At 48.1% G+C, this 18858-nt stretch overlaps 1 long non-coding RNA gene across 2 annotated transcripts in view; it reads left to right on the top strand.

Moving 5' to 3' along the window:
- LOC141919262 (uncharacterized) overlaps positions 1-18858 on the top strand; it is a 67042-nt gene that overhangs the window by 46742 nt on the left and 1442 nt on the right. The window lies entirely within an intron of this gene.

Here is an 18858-nt window from a genome sequence, read left to right as displayed (position 1 = left end):
TCAGCTGCTGGAAAAAAGGGTGTTACCAGAGAAAGTTCCTCTGTACCTTGGGGACTCATTGCTAAAGCTAACAGGGAGTAAATGGCATCTTAAAATGTACCTCTTCCACCATGAGAAACAGTGGCAGCCACAGCCTGGTAAGAGGGAGAAATAAGTGGATCCCAACAGGCAGGACCTCGGACGAGCTAGAGAGAGTGGGGGAAGAAGAGAGATGGGGAGAAGGTAATCAGACAGCCTCTGTGCTGTTCTGATTCTCCTTTTTTCAGTCATGTGTCAATGCAATTCATTAGGAAACATGAATTGATGGCATTTCCCTGCTGTGCACTCTCTGGGGAGCCATTGCAGTTTTCCGTGAGACCTTGTATTTCTCAACTGTCTTCTCTCTGCTCACGCACTCCCTCACACTGAGGGCTGCAGTGATGGAGCGACTAAGTACTCGCCCTGCCGGTGTTTTCTCCCCTGGCCGTAGGCTGACCCCTGAGGTTATCTGACAAGCTTTTCATCAGACGTCAGCAAGAGCAAGGATTGACATGACAACAGCACTGCAATATGGGAAGTCGTTGCATTCATGCATCTTGCCCAGCAAAGGTGGAGAAGGCGGCCCTGGCATTTATGGCATTTCAAAGGCTCGTGCAGTTTCGGCACTGCCTGACAGCCTAAGAGTTGTCACTGCCATAAAACTGCTGGTAGCAGCAGGGTGTTCACTTCAGCTGAGCTCTGCCACATCACCTCGCCTCGCCTGCAAGGAGTGAGGCTTTATTCCTGCTCTCGGGAGGCACAATTTTCTTCTGGCTCAACAGCTTCCTGGGAAAGGTTGATTTATGCTGACCCTGGCCATGCGTGGTGGAGCGTGGACATTATTGGGTCTGGAGAACTCGGTCACAAGTTTGGCTCCTTGCTTCGATGCAGAGCGCAGCAAAAGCTTTAGCTGCAGTGATTTTGCAGCAAGGCGCTGAGTCACCAGCATGGGCTCTGAACCTGTCTGTCTCATCTGGACATGGTGGGCCATGGCGAAATGTCATGTAGGACATTTCGTAGTAGATGATAGAGGGGTAGTCCTCCTTGGGCACTTTTCAAAATGAGGCTGCCCCAAGCAGATCGAGCGCCTGGGTGCTAGCTTTGAAGGTGGGCAACAGTCCCACAGAAGAAGGGAAACCATAGCCGAGGGCATTGCTTTCAACAGCAAACAGCACAAACCTAGCGGGGAAAAAGGATCGAGCCCCTCTGGATCCATCGGCTCACTTCTAACACCCTTGAGGTTGAGCAATCCCCAGAGGGAGAGGAAGGTGCCCTCCATAGGCGCTCCCAGTCCCCACGACTCCCACCCCTTCATGGGTGGGTAGAAATGCCACCCTGCTTGGTGCCACATCCAGGAGCCCCTGCGTCCCCAGCAGAACCCAGTGGTGGCTGCAGCCACCAGTTCTGTGGTGCCACAGGACTGTCCCTGTGGGTCACACCCTCGCCAGGCACTAGGGGCTCGCAAGGTTTGGTGTGGGCGCCGAGGCTGCTAGAAAATGAAATTTCAGTCCTGCTGGCAGCCTTCCAATTTCAACATTTTTTCTTTCTTCCTTGAAAGAAGGCAAAGGGGGAAGTGAGGCCAGGGGTGTCAAAACAGAGGCAGGAGGAGCTCGAACCAATGGTCCTGAGCTTTTGCTCAGGCTTCTCAGAAATGCTTGTTTGGGAATGGGGCATTTAAAAATGTCCTACTTAGATGGAAAATGCCTTATCTAGTAATAATAGTTAACCTTATTCTCATCTGAGATGCCTAAAAAAATTTCACTTGGCTTCCTTCCATGCAGCTGACAGACGACCCCATTCCAGCCCTGCGGCTGCATGCTGGTTGCACTGTTTTCTGTCACGGGCACTGTGTGGGGGGCACAGGCTCACCCCTCTGCGGCCCGGCATGGCAGCCAGGGTCCTACAGATGGTCCTGCCTCCCCGCACCGGGGAGCTGAGAGGATGGGTGCTGTCAGGGGCATGGGGCAGTGCAGAGCTCACTGCTGCCTCTGGGTCGCCATCTGACTGAGTGTTTTGGCTGCACTGGTTTAGTTAAAGGCCACTTTAGTTAAAGGCCACTGACATTTCCAGTGATCGTCACCGCAGCCTCCTTCATCTCCACCCACATCTTCATTTCCAAGGCAAGTCCCTTCCTTCCTCCCAGGAACAGAGCCATGTCCCCTGCTTCCTTTCAGTGCCACCCTTTGGGGATGGGGTTGCAAACTGGTTGTCTTCTCTCATCAGTGCCACGACTGCCACAGTCCTCAGCTTGCAAGTGGTCCCTCTCTCACAGCTCTGTGTGACAGGGTTCAGAGAAAGCTCCAGCTAGTGATGGGCAGCACAACCATCTCTTCTAGCCATGAACCATCAGCAGGTCACCCAGACGGACGGGGGGTCCAGCCAGGCTTGGGAAGGGTCTGATCGGTGTGGGCGAGTGCAGCATGGTCCCTGCTGATGGGAAGAATAAGGGACTTTCTGCAATTACCCCGCATGTTTCGGAAGCCAGGATTTCAAAGCAGCAATTGAGCCCTAATTGATTAAATGCTCACTGCATTCCCGGGACTGAGCCACTGCCCCTCAGATAAATGAGAATAAGTCACAGGCAATTAGCGATTTGCCTGAGGTGCTTCTGTATGTTGGCAATGTCTGGACTTGGACTCCTCTGGCCTTGTTAGTCATTAGACCACACATCCTCCATCCTCTCCGGGTGGCATCCCAACAGCCCTGCCAGGGTGGAAAGAGCAAAATAATCTAACTTCACATTTATCTAGGAAAGGTTTCCACAGTCCTTTCTGTCTCTTTTTGTTTTGATTCTGAGGTTTTGTTTTTCCAAAAAGTGAAAATAAATCTTGAAATGCAACTGTGGAGCTTTTCTGAACACAGTGTTTGTTGCTAGATGATCATTTGAGGGAAACATTAAAAAGTAGTACAGTGCATTTATTGCCAGAGCTGAGCTGGCTGAACGAGGCTGATCAAGTATTTTAAATGCAGCGTGACATTTATGCATTGCAGAAAGCAGTTGTGGTCTCTGAGCTTGTGACAACTGTTTCTCTTCCTTCTGGACAGGAACCATTTCCTACGGCCTTTCTCGCCATCCCTTTGCTTTGCTGTGCAATACAGAGCCTGACTTTCATTCTGCTTATTCTGTGCTGCTCCCGAAGTGCAGGGGGGCCAGGGGACATTTCCCACCCCATGCTCCCCACTGGTATCTGACCATCTCTTTTGGCCACATCAGCAGTGCTAAGGGCAACTCTCAGTCGGTCTCAACATCCAACAAGTACTGAATCACATCTCAGTTGTCCCCATGCCCAGCCCATAATTTGGGAATCAGTGAAGAAACGTTTGTTCTTTCACGCTTTCTTTCCCTTTAAAGCCACTTTAAAGCAAATGCCACTTTCTTTAAGAATGTGGTATTTTTGAAAAGCTTTTAAGATTGTTTTTATCTTTCTCCTTTTCCCTTTGCTATTCAGTACTATCAAAAGTGACTGGAGTGACATTAATGAAAGTTAAACAGAGTCTTGACCTTCTCGTTTAAACCAGCACTTAAGAGTCTCCATCTCACTGCACATTAGTGTGGTTTGAAAATCCTTCCCATGTGATGGTTGGGATGATCCCATCTGGAGGGTTCTTTCCAAGAAAGCCCAGAAAAAGCACTCTCTTTGCAGGAAAATGGGCATTTGTAGGTAAATGCAGCCCTTTCCCCCAGACTAGCTATTTTAAAGTTATGCAGTAACCACCCAGAGAATTTCTTCAGCTGCACACAAACTGTTGGTTTTTAAAACCCTGAACTTTGCTTTTACTTGGTGTCTATTTGTTTGAGAATATCTTGACCTGCTATTCCAACAGTGTGGGATGGAAGTGCTTGACTGCTGACATCTGGGGAAGCTGGGAGGATGGGACTCTACACTACGAAATCGTGCTGCACTCTGTGCTGTGACCGACATTACCCCATTGCGGTGAGCTCTGGGAAAGGGCAAAGCGCCTCCATGTACAAAAACTCACAGTGGGATTACGTTCATCTAGCACTGGAGCTCAACCTCAAATGCTTCTCATAGACAAAAGAATTTAATTAAGCCCACAGTGGGCTAAACATATACCAGGTTAGCACTTTGTTTTGGGGTACTACAGATCTTTCGGACAGAGAAAGCTGTTCCCATATGTTTCACTTGAAGATGTGGCCTTTAAATTCTATATTAGCTGTAGCTCCACTCTAATCAAAGTTGTCTTATAATCAAGTAGTGTCCTAAAAGCTGATAAAGCAGCATTTCTGACCACTGCACACATTTTTTGAATATCTCAGTGCTAGGATTTCATTTCTTGCAGTCATCAGAAAAAACTCCAGTGACTCACAAGGGATAGGAATCCTTAGGAAAATAATCCATGCCGGAAAACCAGCACTTCCCCTCCATTATCACTGCTTGCTGACGAAGGGGGTGAGAGCAGTATGGCAGACAAGGCTGCAGGAGGACTTCTCTTACCCCCACCAGGTCAGGTTACATTGCGGAGTAAGGACGGCACCCGCAGCCCTGTCTCCCCTGACAGTGCTGCCCAGGATAGACATGCTGACAGCAGCCACTGCTGTGTCAGAGAATGAATCTTTATGAGAGCTCAAAGAAAGCCCACGTGTGACAGTTCTTCTTCAAAACCATTAAAGCAAGGCTTCCATGAGTCATGTAGCACCATTTATCACACCAGGCATTTGCACCCCTATCCGCTGACACTTTTATGGTGGGCCTTCAATTTGTTTTCCTGCATCTCCTTCGCATTGTTGCTGCTTCACTAGAGCCAACTATTCCCATGGCTGCTGTTCCTATCCTGAGGATGGGATAGGATGAAGTGGCATGGCATGGGATGGGACGGGATGGGACAGGACAGGACAGGAGTTGCACATGCGGAGAAAGCCAGCCCAAGGTGTGAGTGGCTCTGCCACGATGCTCCCCAGCATGGGCCTGCATGCAAGGGGCCAGCAGGGCTCTCCTCTCCAGCCATAAGCTAAGTTTCCCTCAGGCCTAGCCATTTAGCTGCAAGCATGCCTTGGTCTTTCTAAGACAGAGGAAGTCTCCCTTGAAACCAAGCAGCCTCTCCAGCTGCAGTTTTATCTCCTCCTTCCTGTTTACTGTGGAGGTCCCCAAAAGGGCTGTGTGTTCCCACTGTCACAGCACCCAGTACCTCTTGGGGATGTCAGGACATCTTCTACCACCCTGGGAGCCCTGCACTGCCACCTCTCCTCCCCTCTCACTCTGCACTCACCCTGTGTTGGGTGCAGCAGGTCCCCCCGAAATGCCCAGCTGTGCCAGTGCCCTCCCTACATGTGGGACTGCCCTTTCCCTCCACTGCCACCCTACTCCCTTCCCTTTCACATTTGGTCAAGCCCTTCATCCTGACATTTAAACCTCTGGGCTGAGCAACCTCTGCCCACAACTCAGCTCCACTTTCATCCTACTCTTCCCCTCCTCATGGGAGCATCTCAGGCTCATCTCTTCTTCCGCTCCCCCCATCTCTGGCCCCTGCTCCCACCTCCTACTTCCCATCTCTCCAGGCTGCTTCCTTTGACTGTGAGGGGTCTTGCTTTCACCCGATGAGCAACTTGCCCATCTTCCCCACGCTGCCCCAGAGGTGGCTTCCTTCAGCTTGCATTTCACCTATGCTCTCTGCTCAATATTGTTTGTTCCGCTTTTGGGCCTTAGGATAAAAATATCTCCCCACCCAGGCAGCCTGCGCTGCCGGTCAGATTTCCTTGTGAGCTGTGTGAGCAACGTTGTTTATGTGCTGGGCAAATACACTGACCCAAAGGGAAAGAGCAGACAGTTCCTGTGAAAATGCTTGTGCTTGGTTCTCATATTATTGCTTTTCTTCTACATCTTTTTTTTTTTTAAAAAAAATATAATTTTCACCAGTTTAATGCTTGATCTTTATTTTGAAACCCGCAGGCACGCACACACCCCCTCTGTTACTGAGAGCAGGAGGTTGTTACGGTGTTGCAATTCATTCAAAGCAAGCTACTCCCTATATAAAGTGAGAGGTGCTGAAATCTTCAAGGGTCACAGTCATAGATCCTGCTCACCTCCCTCTCTCTTGTTTGCTTTCTGGCTAAGGTGTGTCAGGCATTGCCATGCCCCTGTTCCCTTCTTGCTGGGGGTACCGTTTGGTTTGTCCTTCTGGCAGCAGAACAGAGCAGTAAGTTTTACACGGGATGGACACCCTTGTCTGATCCTCAGCAAAACCCCCAGGTGCCCGTTTTCCTCCCGCTGCGGGTACTCCTCTCAGAAGTGGCAGGACACAGCGCAGGATGCCCCGGGGTGCTGGTCCCTCCGTGCCCTGGGCTGAGGGCTCTCGTTCAGGATGTGGGTGATGAAGAGCCAACTGCTTCACCCCTCGAGGGAAACCCAGGTCTCCAGCCTCCTCCGCAGCATCCTGACCGCATCTCTGCACTCTCTGGGGGTGGGTTGCTCTCAGTCCCTCACGCTGGAGTTGTTCCACTTTCCACAGGCTCTTTAAATAGTCAGTCAGCCAAAGAGAGGATGACCTAGGAGTTAAGAGACTTCCTTGTGTGGTGGGACATCCCACTTCCACCACTTGGTTTGAAGGAGGCAGATGGGTTTCCCACAGCTCAGCTCTGCGCCCTGACCACAAAATGCGGCTGCTGCTGGGTCCCAATGGCTTTGTGATCCCTCCTGAAATGTCAGCTGCTGAACAGGAACTGCATGCTCCACGGCTGATTGGAACCGTTTTTCTTGTGAATAAGCTATCAGCCAGAAGAGAAATCCTGCCTTAATAAAGTTGTAGCTTAGAGACAAGCAATAGCAGATACAATCCCTGATGCAGAGTAGCTTCCCACAGTCCCTGAGGTGAGCAATATGATTTTTGCATCTTCTATAAAGCAGAGGAGAATTTAGCTCAGTCTCCGTCCTTGGGATGTCTTCTTGAGTCACTGTGTCTTGGCCAGCACAGGCCACAGAGTCATAAAACCACTGACTTGGTCAGGTCAGGCAGGATCTCGGATGACATCTGGTCCCAGCCCCTGCTCAAAGCATAGCCAACGTAGATCAAGCAACTCAGGGACTCATCCAGCTGAGGTCTGAGTATCTCCAAGGCTACAGATAACACAGTGTCTCTGGTCAGCCTGGTCCAGTGCATGGCAACCCGCACAGGGAAAGAGATTTTTCTAGTACCTAATCAGAATATCTCTCCTGCAACCCATTTCTGTTGCCTCTTGTCCTGACCCTGTGCATCTCCACCACCCCACCCTACGCCCAGAGAACTCCAGTTCCTTGGCTTGTGCTTTTGAAGTTCTGGCCACTAAAAATGCCAGCTGTTAATGTGGTATTTACAAAAAGCCAACGGCATGCTTAACTTCTTGCCTGTGAGACACAACTCCTGGCACAGGAAGTTTCCGATCCAAGAGACAGATTAAATGCATGAGGCTTGGTGCCCAGCCCATCTGTCTGACTTGTCCAACCCATTAGTGAAGCCTGCACAGAGAGGTGGCCATTTCACATACCTACCCCCCAGATAGGGCTCTGCAGTCCTCCAGGAGTATTGCACTAGCCATGCTGCATTTTACTGCTCAGCAATGTTTGGATGTTATTAACACATATGTACTGGAATATTCTGGGCATTTCCTTCTGCAGCCAAGTCACTGGATTCCTGATGAGCTATTGAAAACATTGCAGTGCTGTTCAGTGCAGTGGCGAAAGGACTGAGCCTTGCAGAGTGGTGTCAGAAAGAAAGAGATTGGGCTCTTGCCACAGAGGAAATGGGAGCAGAAGGATCAAAGTCTGTGACTAATGATGCAAGCCACGTATCCAAAGGGTACTTCTACGCCTGTGAACACAGGCAATGCAATAAGCCTGGCCTGGGGTTCAGAGCAGGCATATCTTTGTAGAAAAAAGGGAAAATAAAGGATGATAGACTCAAAATTACAGTCCTACTGGGATCTGTTTACGCAGAGCTGTACAAACTCTTCATAGCTTGGACCCCAGCTAACAGCAAGATTGTCTTGGAATTACCACTCCTCTGACTCATGGTGTTTCTGCAGGACGCCTTGACTATAATGTTTACTTCTTCCTGAGAGCAATTATTAGGGAAGCATTCATTTTCACTGTTTAACATAATGTAGACATTAAAAATGTCATGTGTGCAGGGAGGGGGGAGTCAACATTGTTTGTCCGGTGCCCATTGAATTGGTGTGCATGCTCTGGGCTGTGCAGCAGATCCTAGGGGCCAGATACTGAAAACTGGGGAGTTGCCCACTGATTTCAGCTCGTGAAAGCAGCTAAATGTCTCTGGCACTCACATTCTACTAGTCAAAAAAAAGCCAGAGGCTGACCCAATTCAGCACTTGCTCACTCACTTTTCCACTGTGCAGGACTAGGCCCCTTCCGAGCAGACCTGTGTTGGGGAGAGCTAGCTGGCACAGTCCAAAGCAGACCCCCAGAGTGAGCTAGCAGTTAAGCAGCATGGACAAGCAGGGCTACGTGCCCTTCTTCATTAATTAATGCAGGTTACTTGTAAGTGACTATCTGCATTTGGCTCTTCCACACAACCTAGGACCAAGGGATTTGTTCCTGATGCAAAGACTGTGTGTCAAGGAAGTCTTCTTTATGAATCAGTATCCTTCATGACTTACTCCTTCATGGTGTAGAGACAAAAAGGATGTTCTTATCCACAGACACCTGTGTCGGTCTCTTGAGTCAGCAGGGCCTTTGATGTTGGGGCTGATGGTGGAAGAAGAGGGGTCACACTTTTCTTTGCCTATTTTGTTCAAACTCTCTAGTCGTTAAAATAGAAGTTGAGCCTGTTTGCAGCTTCATATGTTAACTGCTGTTTACTGACCTGGCAAACATCTTTGTGCTGACACGACTGTTTGATATAAAGGCTCTTTCCCCAGGAGCTGGGAGAGGAGGAAGGTGAATGCTGGATCACAGCGGTTAGAGAGAAAAAAGATGCCCATGATGAAAAGGCTTTCTTTTTTTTTTTTTTCTTTTCTTCTTGTGCATAGATTAATTAAAGTCAAAACTTAATGTTGGTCACTGAGCAGAAAATCTAACCTAGTGGGTGGGCAGTCAACCCTGCCAGACTCACCACATCCACTCTGTGGGGGGTATCCGAAGCACTACCGGAACTTGTCCAAATCCTTTGTACACACTCAGCCACATTTTGCAGACACTTCATATTTTTCACAGGATGAATAATAAGGATGCACTGATCTACTGACTGCGTGGGGCTGCTTATGCGGAAAGACACTGCAGCTTTGGAAACTGAAGACCACACCACCACAATCTGTTTTCTGGTGGTGGTGTGCACCGTCCTCCATTACCTCTGAACACCAGGTGATGCTGTAGCCAAAAGCCGATCAGCCTCAAAGCAGGCAAAATATACTGCCTCTGTGCCCAGCAGTTAGCATGCAATTACAGAGCAGGTAGGGGATTTCTTTCGCTTGTACTTAGGGAGTCAAGAAATGGAGACGTCAGAAGCAGCTCACATGAGCTTATTAGGGAAAGAAGCAGCACTGCTATTATCGCCTATAAAAACAGCTCTCAGTTATCCCAGAAGAACAAGGAAGACAAGGTAATTACAGTTTTGGCACGGTTAGCACTGGCTGAGGGCATTTTCAGTCAGGCCAGGACAGACAGTGTGCTGTTTCTTTCCAAGGCAGTTGAGACAACTGTATGCGTTACAGAAGTCCCTTCTCCCTTTCTGAAATACAGCTGTTAAACATTGCACATAAACACTAAGCAGCTGCTGGGGACTGTCCACGAGAACCTGCGGGGTGACTTTTAAGTGGACAGGATGCAGTTGTCTTAAACTATTTTGGACCTGGAGCACACCAATTATCCTAGCTCCAGAACGAATGAAAGACTCGACAGCTGCGAGGGCTTTCAAGGGTAATCAACTGTGTCGGCCAGGGAAGCCACTGGGAGACGAAGCTGAGCCATTTGGGAACCCCGGGAGCAACCCTTCCCCTTAGACTGCCCCCGGCGCCAGGAAGGATGGAGTATGGGAGGCACAGCCAGCCTGGCTGCCTGGACATCTAGAGCTGGCTTTAAAAGGCGGGAAGGAGAGCATGGGGTCCCTCCCAGCTCCAGCGTGCATCCTGCTCTACTGTCAGGACATCCAGCAGCAGAGGGCAAGGGACCAGGACTTTCTGGGAGAAGGAGCTGGCAAGGTATAGAGAGCTTCCCACAGCTGGCCTTGGCAGGAGCTAAATGGAGCCCACAGAGAGAGCAGGCAGCGAGGAAAGGGTCAGGGCTGCTGGTAAAGGGCTCCTTCGGAGCAGATCTCTGCTGCTGGGCAGAGCATTCTTGCTGGCAAATGGCAGACGACAATTTTGTCATAGCGTGCCTGCAGGACTCCTGTGCAGAGGAAACCTGAGCAGCCATGGAGCCTTTCCACTCACCTTCCTGACAAGGGGCTGTGCCAACAGCGCATGGTGGTGCTTTACACATGTCCACGCTTCTCCCTGTGCCATACAGACACGCTGTTCCTGCCAGGAGGGTCCGATCCATTACATCCTTTACAGATGGGGAAATGAAGGCAGACAGAGAAAGGCAATGAAGGGGAAGATCTTGCAACAACGGGCAGTTTGCAACTGAGGCGGAGGGGAAAATGCAAGCTTCCATAAAGCACTGAAACATACACAGAAAGAGGGGGAGATGTTGCAATTTTTGCTTTCTTCCACTTCTTTTTTATTTTTTTTAAATTTTTATTCTAGTCTAACTTGCTATTCCCCCACCAAGGGCTTCAGCCAGCCATATGTACTGCTGGCACTTGAGTGAGTGGGAAGCCAAAGAGGAATATCTGTGTCTGTGTCCAGCAGGGGTTACTGATGATTTTCTTTTTTTTAAGCTTTTTTTTTCCTTCTTTCTTCCTTTTTTGGGGGGTCTGCCATCCCAGGAAAGCATCCATGTTGTGGGTAGGAATGCACTTTTGGAGCAAACTAGGAGTACAGGGAAATGTCCTCTTGCTAGGGCAAGGATGCCTTGAGCTGCACTGCCAGCAGTGGGGCAGCACCAGTGGGACAGACACAGGAGTTGATCAGGTGCGGCATCCCTTATGCTAGTACCATATCAGTGCAGAGGTTATAGCAAAGCTTGTGGCCAGTGGACCAGTTATGGTCCTATCTAAACAAGATGACCCAGTGCAGATGGCTTGCTCTTCACAGCTTCCATGAGCACTTGATCTTGCTCTCCTGCCAGCTTCACTCCCATATGGGGCAAGAACAAAGGAACCACTCTGAAAAACAAACATAGGATCTCCTCCTGTCTGTCTTGGGGACTGTAGGCTACAGAAACACCAGGTGGATCTCACTGCATTTTTTCTGAAGTTGTGGCTGCCAAAGAGGCCCCAGGTGATCCTGACTCTGGGGAATACGTGGCTCCCCTCTGCCTGCAGGGTAGGAGAAATGCACATGTGTTGTTTCCTACCTGGACAGGTAACAAGCACAGGCTGGGAGAAATACAGGCCAGGGGAAGATACTAATCAGTAGCATGCCAAGTACCAGGCACTGCTGCCGGGGCAGGCTGTGGTCAGGGCCAGGTAAGCCAGATGCTGGAGGGAGCAGACAGGTGCTCGGGCAGCAGAGCATCCTTGCATGCCTAGGCCTGTTCCTCCTTGGTCCTTCCAATCTGGTGGAGGGATGGCTGGTGCCCACAGCTTCAGGAGCAGGGCATGACCTGGCTGTCTTTCCTCCTCAGGAGGGCTCGGCTGCTTCCTGCTCCAGTGTATTTCTCGCTGGGTATCTGGCACGAGTCTCCAGCTTTCTCATGCTACTCCAGTAACAAAAAGTTGCCACCATTACCCCAAGCCAGGACCCAGCCTTTTTTGCCTTAGGTTTATTAGGATGACTGGTTTATGACTTGCTGTGTTTTTACTGTGTCCACTAATGGCTTTTATGTAAAACGATTCACCGATGAGACTGTAAAGGCCAGCAGCCTACGCGAGTGATATTTCTGCAAAGTTTCCCTGTCCTTTCCAGCGACATTTGGTGGGGCAGTGCAGAACTGCTGGTCCCTCTGTGTCAGGACATGATGATATGACAGTGCAGTTGGCAAGGACATATCCTCTGAGTGTTCATTCCAAATGGAAATATGAACTGTCAAAATGTGGAAATCCTCCGTACAAGGGGCGTCTGCACCTGTCTCCTCATGGTTTACCCCCTGTCCTGTGCTGCAGCAGTCTGCTAGGGATAGGTAATCCCAGGTGTCAGGCACATTACCTCCATATGCAGCAGCGAGATGATTTAGAGGGGATTCCTCCTCCAGATGCAGGCGTGAGCCTGCACACACGCATTATTCACACATGGTAGGCCTGAGTGAAGCCCTTGGTGAAGAGAACTGCTCGTGATTCAGGGTGCTGCTTCCAGCTGGAGTAGCCCATCCTACAGACGCCATTGAGTTCTTGTGAATCCTTGACTCACTTGTCAGGAAAAGGTGCACCCTCATCACCACAAATAGCACCTCTCCTCACTAGCCATCTCTCTGATGACAGGCAGCAAATTTTTGCAAGTTTCTTTCTGCCCAGGAGCCTGTGACACCCCCTAACCTGCAGTGCCAGTTGGTATTTCTGTTTCCTATCACTATGTTTCCACCATCCAGGCTCCAGTGGCCTCCTTCAATTCACCTTCAGGTATTCCCAGGTCTTCATCAAAATGCAGTGAGCAGAGACCCCAAGTCCCAGGCTCTTCAGGGGTGATGAACTACATATCCTCACTCTGCTCTCTTCTAATGCTGGGCAAACAATTTACCATTAACAACGTGTTCAAGAGAAATCATCTTTCTGTCTGTTTATGAAGCTGGATGCAGAATCTTGGGAGTTCATTATCACTGGAAATTCCTCAGTGAATGGCTTCAGTGACCGGCACTGGATTGCCCGGTGAACCGTACTGCCGTTCATGCCTTTAATACTCATTGCGCATTCTGTGGGTTTGGTCTTGGCATTTTTTTCTAATCCCCGATTCCCAAACCAATATTTCCTTTTCATAACGGTTGTTGCATGAGTACATTCTGGCTAAACGCTCATGTGGCTGCTGTGTTATTTAACAAGCCTCCTGTTTATAAAAAACAGCAAAAAAAAAGGGAGATTCTGAAAACAGAGGAGCCTGCTGTCCTCCATAATACCTTTCTGTCTTGTGAAGATGCAGTAATAGATGTTCTCGCCACAGACCCATCCTACTTATGGTGATGAGTGTTGCTCTGTCCCGTACTTTGTCCATACTACACTGCAAGCTTGTGTTTATCCATTTCAATGAATGTTCTGTAAGGCACCTTATTCTGCTTCCCCAAAAGCATCAGGAGTACCTTCTAGCACTAACAGAGAAGGCACATATCCCTTTATGGCTTATCACTTTGATTTCAAAGGTGAGAAATTTACTTTTTGACTGAGGAAAATATTTACCAATATCACTAGTAGGTTAAAGCCTTGAATCCCAGGTTAGGCTGCGTTTGATATTATAAACCACCAGAGCAATTTCATGCTGTCAAAGGGATGAACATGAAAATATATTGACTTTCTTACCTATTATCTCTTATTGTCATTAACAAATGAATCTATGGAAAGGTTTGGCCACCACATCGGGTTTTATTCACACACGGCAAAGCAAGAAGATGCCTCCAGAGGCCTTCCAGACTATACACTCTATTACCACCAGGTATCTCAATCCCAGATCATTACCCCTGGCAGGATGTGCCATCTGCAGCTGCTGGGTAGACACACCAGAAAGGGTTTTGCACTGGAACCCAGTGCAAATCAATACCCATTTTGTTCTCTTTCTTCATGCTCTTCCTCCTTCCATTACGAATGACAGAATTTAGAGGCTTTCAGCTCAAAAAGCCCTGCTGACATGAGTGACTTACCAAAGTACGATCATGCTGGCTGGAAAAATCAGAATCTGTCACAGAGCTCGGCTCCTGTGCAGGCATCTAGGTGACCAGAAGTTTCAGATGAGTTCAGTTCCTGACCTTCTCACCCTTGCTTGCAGTGAGAATTCCTGTGTAACTAGGCCTCTTCCTAATCTGACCCTCTATGTTTTATGCATCCAGCAGTGTTACTCTTTAAAATAAATACCTATAGAATATGGCCTTGCTGTACTCACATTTTCATAATACCTTCTAAAGAGGCACCTCTTAAAGACAGTCTGTCTTAACGACCAAGATTAGTAGTTGCAGATCTAATTGTAAGGGTTTTCTCCCAGTAGGTACTACAAGACTGGGGAACCATCTGCCAAAGAGAAAAGCATAAATTGATCAGAGAAAGAAAAGCTATGTCACTGATCTTCTGAGAGGTGATGGCTATTGGCAGAAAGGAAACAGTCTGAGCCAACCCAAAACCTGTCCTAGAACGTGCAACATGAACACCTTTTGAAGATAACACATCCTGCTGAATATGAGGACAAAGCTGTGTGCTCTCTGGTTATATCAGCTGTGTAATGAGAGGAGTAGTTCTAGCTGAAGCATGAACATCTGGTTTCTTATTTGAGGAGTCACAATCAATCTTCTCCAGTAGCACAAACTTAAAGCTCTTTTGAAACAATCACTGGAGAACCATCTGGTTTTGAGATGTCTTGTCAGTATCTGTCTTTTGAAAGATATTTTCAGGATGTTAACAAACAACTCCATCCAGAAAGTTCTTCCATGTTTCTTGTCATCCATGATTGCATATATTTAGATGCCATATGCCCTGTACTTTGCTTCCCTGGAAACTCAGGGTTGGCTGGTGCCAAGAATTGCACGTAAGAAATTTGCCTTGTGTGTTATTGTTCACAAGCTCTTGCTCAGCCCCTGGGACTGAAACGTAACATGCGCATACATATTTGAAAATAGATTGTCTTGGTGTCCCACTCACAAACTGCAAGCCAACCCACCTCCCCCACTCCTTCTTCACTGGAGTCATTTCATCAGTCGGGACTTACGAAGCAAGAATTTTGCTAACCCTTTGTTCTCTGAAATGTTATTTATTGTCTTCCCCTTCATCACAGCCTACGTGCGGAACCAGTATGTAAGAATGTATGATATATGATTCAGTGCCATGCAAAAATTCTGCTGAGTTTCTCATGTTCGGCACCAATAGTAACCTTTGTCTGGTCTGTGACTGGAGAAAGCCAGCTCCCGAGCGTGTAAAATGTGTTTGACCTTACTGTGCACACTCAAAACACCACAGAACTCATTACATTCATGATCTGGAAACTAGTGTTTTGTTCTCTGTCCCTGCTCTGCCTGACTTTGTGTGAATGCAATTGAAAATGTCAGAGATGCAGCTCCTATGTAACATAAGAGGAGGATTACAGTTTTTCTGACATTGGAGGGGGGGGTTACAACAATGCAGCTGACGTAGGAGGGGACGGATTACAGTGCATCTGACATAGTAGCAATTATAGGAAATGTATTTACAGGGATGGATGGAAAACGAATTTAATATGCTGTTCCAGAGGAGGACAATAAAGGTGTGTTGCAACAGTCCTTCCCCCCTTTGGAAAGGCATATTTCTCACTTGTCCATCGGCACAAACAATCTGTGCTGTATGGCAGGAAATATCAGACGCAAATATCGCATTAATCTCTAAGGAAGGATACCTGTTTTCGTAACTTGCTCATTCACTAAGGTCTCTTAGTAGTGGCTCAGACAATAGGTGGATATATCAGGTTTTCCCCGTGGAATAACTGTACCACCCGCACTGTGCTGCAGACATGACTTTGTTTCTGTTTTCTTTCAGAGCAAGCAAAGTAGAGAAGGGGAAGGGGGAGGGGAGAAGCTCCTGATTTTTCAGTACGCGGTAGACAAATGCTGTTAACACCCTGTTTTCAAAAGAGTCAGTGCATACCCCCTTGCCTGGCAGAGGTACAGGCAGGCACAAGCAGATGAAGCGATTACTTGGGACACCAGGAAAGCGATAGCCTTTCCATTTCAAACTGCAATGAGAGCACGGTGGATCTCAGAAGTAACGCATTAATATAGAGGAAAGGTGAGGGGGGCCCTTATTCATTTTCTCCCTGGGGAAGGATGTGTAGCTTTCTGCATTAATCACTCACGAGTGAGGGGAGGGGAGCAGAGGCTGGAGCGAGGGGACATCAAAACTGCCACATTTGGGTCACTGTTTCCAGCACAGCCATCAACAAAGAACATACGTGTGCAATGAATTCCATTGTCTCAGGCTACTTCCTGCTGGGCACGTGTCCACGTCGCCCACAGCTGCACCGCTGGGGCACCTCCGCATCCTATGGCACTTCTGTAAAAAGCAATAGGACGCTGGTGAAGGTCAGGCCAAAAGGAACGAGGCTGAATTACCTTCCTGCTCTCACAGATTATCCCTCCGGCCCAGCACAGGGGCAGATGTCCAGTCCCCAGCGAGGGCGTCTGCACCACCTGGAGAATAACTGGCAGGTCTTGCCCAGGTGGGAACACCTTGAGGCAACCCCAGCAGCTGTAAGACCAAGGGCAACAGCCTTCAGTCTTCTGGCCTGCCCACGGGAGGGTTCCGAAATTTCTTGAATGGGGGCTGGTTTCCCACAACTTCCATCAGGCTGGCAGAATTACCCCAACCTTTTTGTAGGGATCCCAAAGAGAAAAGATCCCAGGCAAGGCTAGGGAAAAGGGGCACAAGTTTGGCCTCAAGTTTTGGCTTATTCAGAGCTTGAATGTGGAGCTCCCACCAAGAGCCCTGCCTCAGGTTGGGGGTGCCCTGGGGCTGTGAAGCTGCTAGACATGGACAAGGAGGTGACAAAGTGTCCTCCCAACTCCTGCTTGACAGCTTGGGACCCACACGCAGGGCAGACTCCGCAGCTTGTCCCTGCCCCAGCATGGCTTTTTCACACAACTGGCCTTCCTGCAGCAGTATCAGTGGATCTCCTTCCCTCACCATTGCAAGGGGTTTCCAGCACTACCTCCCTGCTGCTGCCCGCTGCTTGCTTCCATTTCACCCCATCCGTAGCCTCTTCAGTCTCAGACCCTTCGCCTCCTTATCAGCCTCCAGCTCTGTCTGGGGCCCTGGGAGGACCAATAGCTTCAAATTACAGCTGTGCATACAACAGTGATCACAGAGGATGCTGGGCCAGAGAAGGGGAAGGATAATTTCACAGCAATGAAGACCCCTGTCAAATGGACCGCGGACATGCCTTCCTCCCACCTCTGCTCTCATATCTGAAGTGTACTTACCATTTATTTTTTGCTTTGGAGCTGGCAGCTTCTGACTGATCTTACACAGCTAAACTTTCCTGTCAGGCGTGGCCTAAAACACCCCCAACAACAAAACAATACGTGAGCATGCACAATGTTTCAGGGAGCAGTGAGAAGTAATACAGTCTCAACAGAAACTGCTGGCAAAGAGTCACAAAGCCTTGGGAGTACCAGAAAGCTAGCTGACTCTTTGACCTGCCTCTCTGTCCACACTCCAGTTGGAAGTGGGGGGCTAATGTTAAATTACAAGTATTAATCATACAGAAAGTCCAGCCTGATGTGAAAAATCACATGTAAGAGCGGCCTGTTCTATAAACTGTACTAAACCCAGTATGTACATAGCTTTATTTATACCAGCTGTGAGATTAACATTAATCACTTAATTGCAGTGTGAAGGATGGCCTTGCAGTTAAAGCACTCTGCCTGGGCTCAGAACACAGAAATGTATTTCACAGCTCTGTCACAGACTTGCCATATCACCACCATGAGCAAGACACTTCATCTTGTAGTTTTTTTGCCATCCCAGTAGTAAAGTAGGTATAGTAAGCAGGGGAAATGACATTTTTTCTTTATCTGTTGTCCATTTCGTCTATGCAGATCATATGCTCTTGGTGGGAAAGTGTCATTTCCAAGTGTTGGTCTATAGGCACCTGAGCTCCATGTGGTTCTGCCCCAGGAAGGCGCCTACCCGGCTAATCCTGATGCTAACAGTAACAGCAGCTTAACAGAGATGCACTCAGCTCCAGAGGCTCTTGGAGTCCTCCTTAGTCGCAGCCTTTGGTAGAATACGTGCTTTACCTCGCAGGACACCTTGCAGAGATTCACTCTCTCTGAAAATGAGTCGACATACTATAAAATGACTTTCAGCTAAATTTAAATGGGCGTGGTTAGATTACAGGTGTGTATTCGCTTTTACTATCACCACCTTTGGTCATCAAACAATTGAAAAAAACATTCAAAAGCCATTATTCCATGCTGGTTGCTTAGCTTCTGCATTTTATTTATCCTGGGCAATGGAAATAACCTGGCCCACTTCTCTTTTTACATAATCTTTTCATATGTTTGTTGCCAGTTGTCGGTCAGGTTCACATGCCCCAGCACAGTGGAGCACTATTAGAGTGACAAACACGGAAGGGAAATTATTACAATAAAAGAAAGACACTCTCAAGGGCATAGACCACCTTGTTTGTTCTGTGTTTGTACTTCCCTTAATACAAACAAAAACAGTCAGAGCCTTGGTATTAATGGTAGATTTTGTAGCACATTATACTTAGTAAAGAAAAGAAACCTAACATGCCTGGTGGGTACCCTTTAAAAAGCTATTTTATAGCCCTAGATAAGGATGTATGCCGAAGAGAAGCTCTACATACCTTTATTCTGCAAGACAAGCTCAATGTATTATGTCAGTGAAATGTCATTGCCTCATTAATTATGAAATGTCATAAACTTTAACGACAAAAGATCATTGTTGTGATCATAATTATGTAACTCTGATGCAATATTATGACCAAAGACATTCCAGTGGTCTGAAATACATTTCTGGATACCATTGTGATGCCTCAGTAAGGATATGCTAGTTTGAAGCATTTTTGCCAAAATTGCAGTGGCAGCCTGGATTTTTTCAAATTCAAAGACACTTTGAAGTCATATTAGAAAGAGTCATGCACCATTTTTTTCAAGATAATGCTTCTGT

The sequence above is a fragment of the Strix aluco genome, chromosome 2 (assembly GCF_031877795.1).
Source record: "Strix aluco isolate bStrAlu1 chromosome 2, bStrAlu1.hap1, whole genome shotgun sequence".
Taxonomy (NCBI): domain Eukaryota; kingdom Metazoa; phylum Chordata; class Aves; order Strigiformes; family Strigidae; genus Strix; species Strix aluco.
This window is presented reverse-complemented; position numbering and strand designations above follow the sequence as displayed.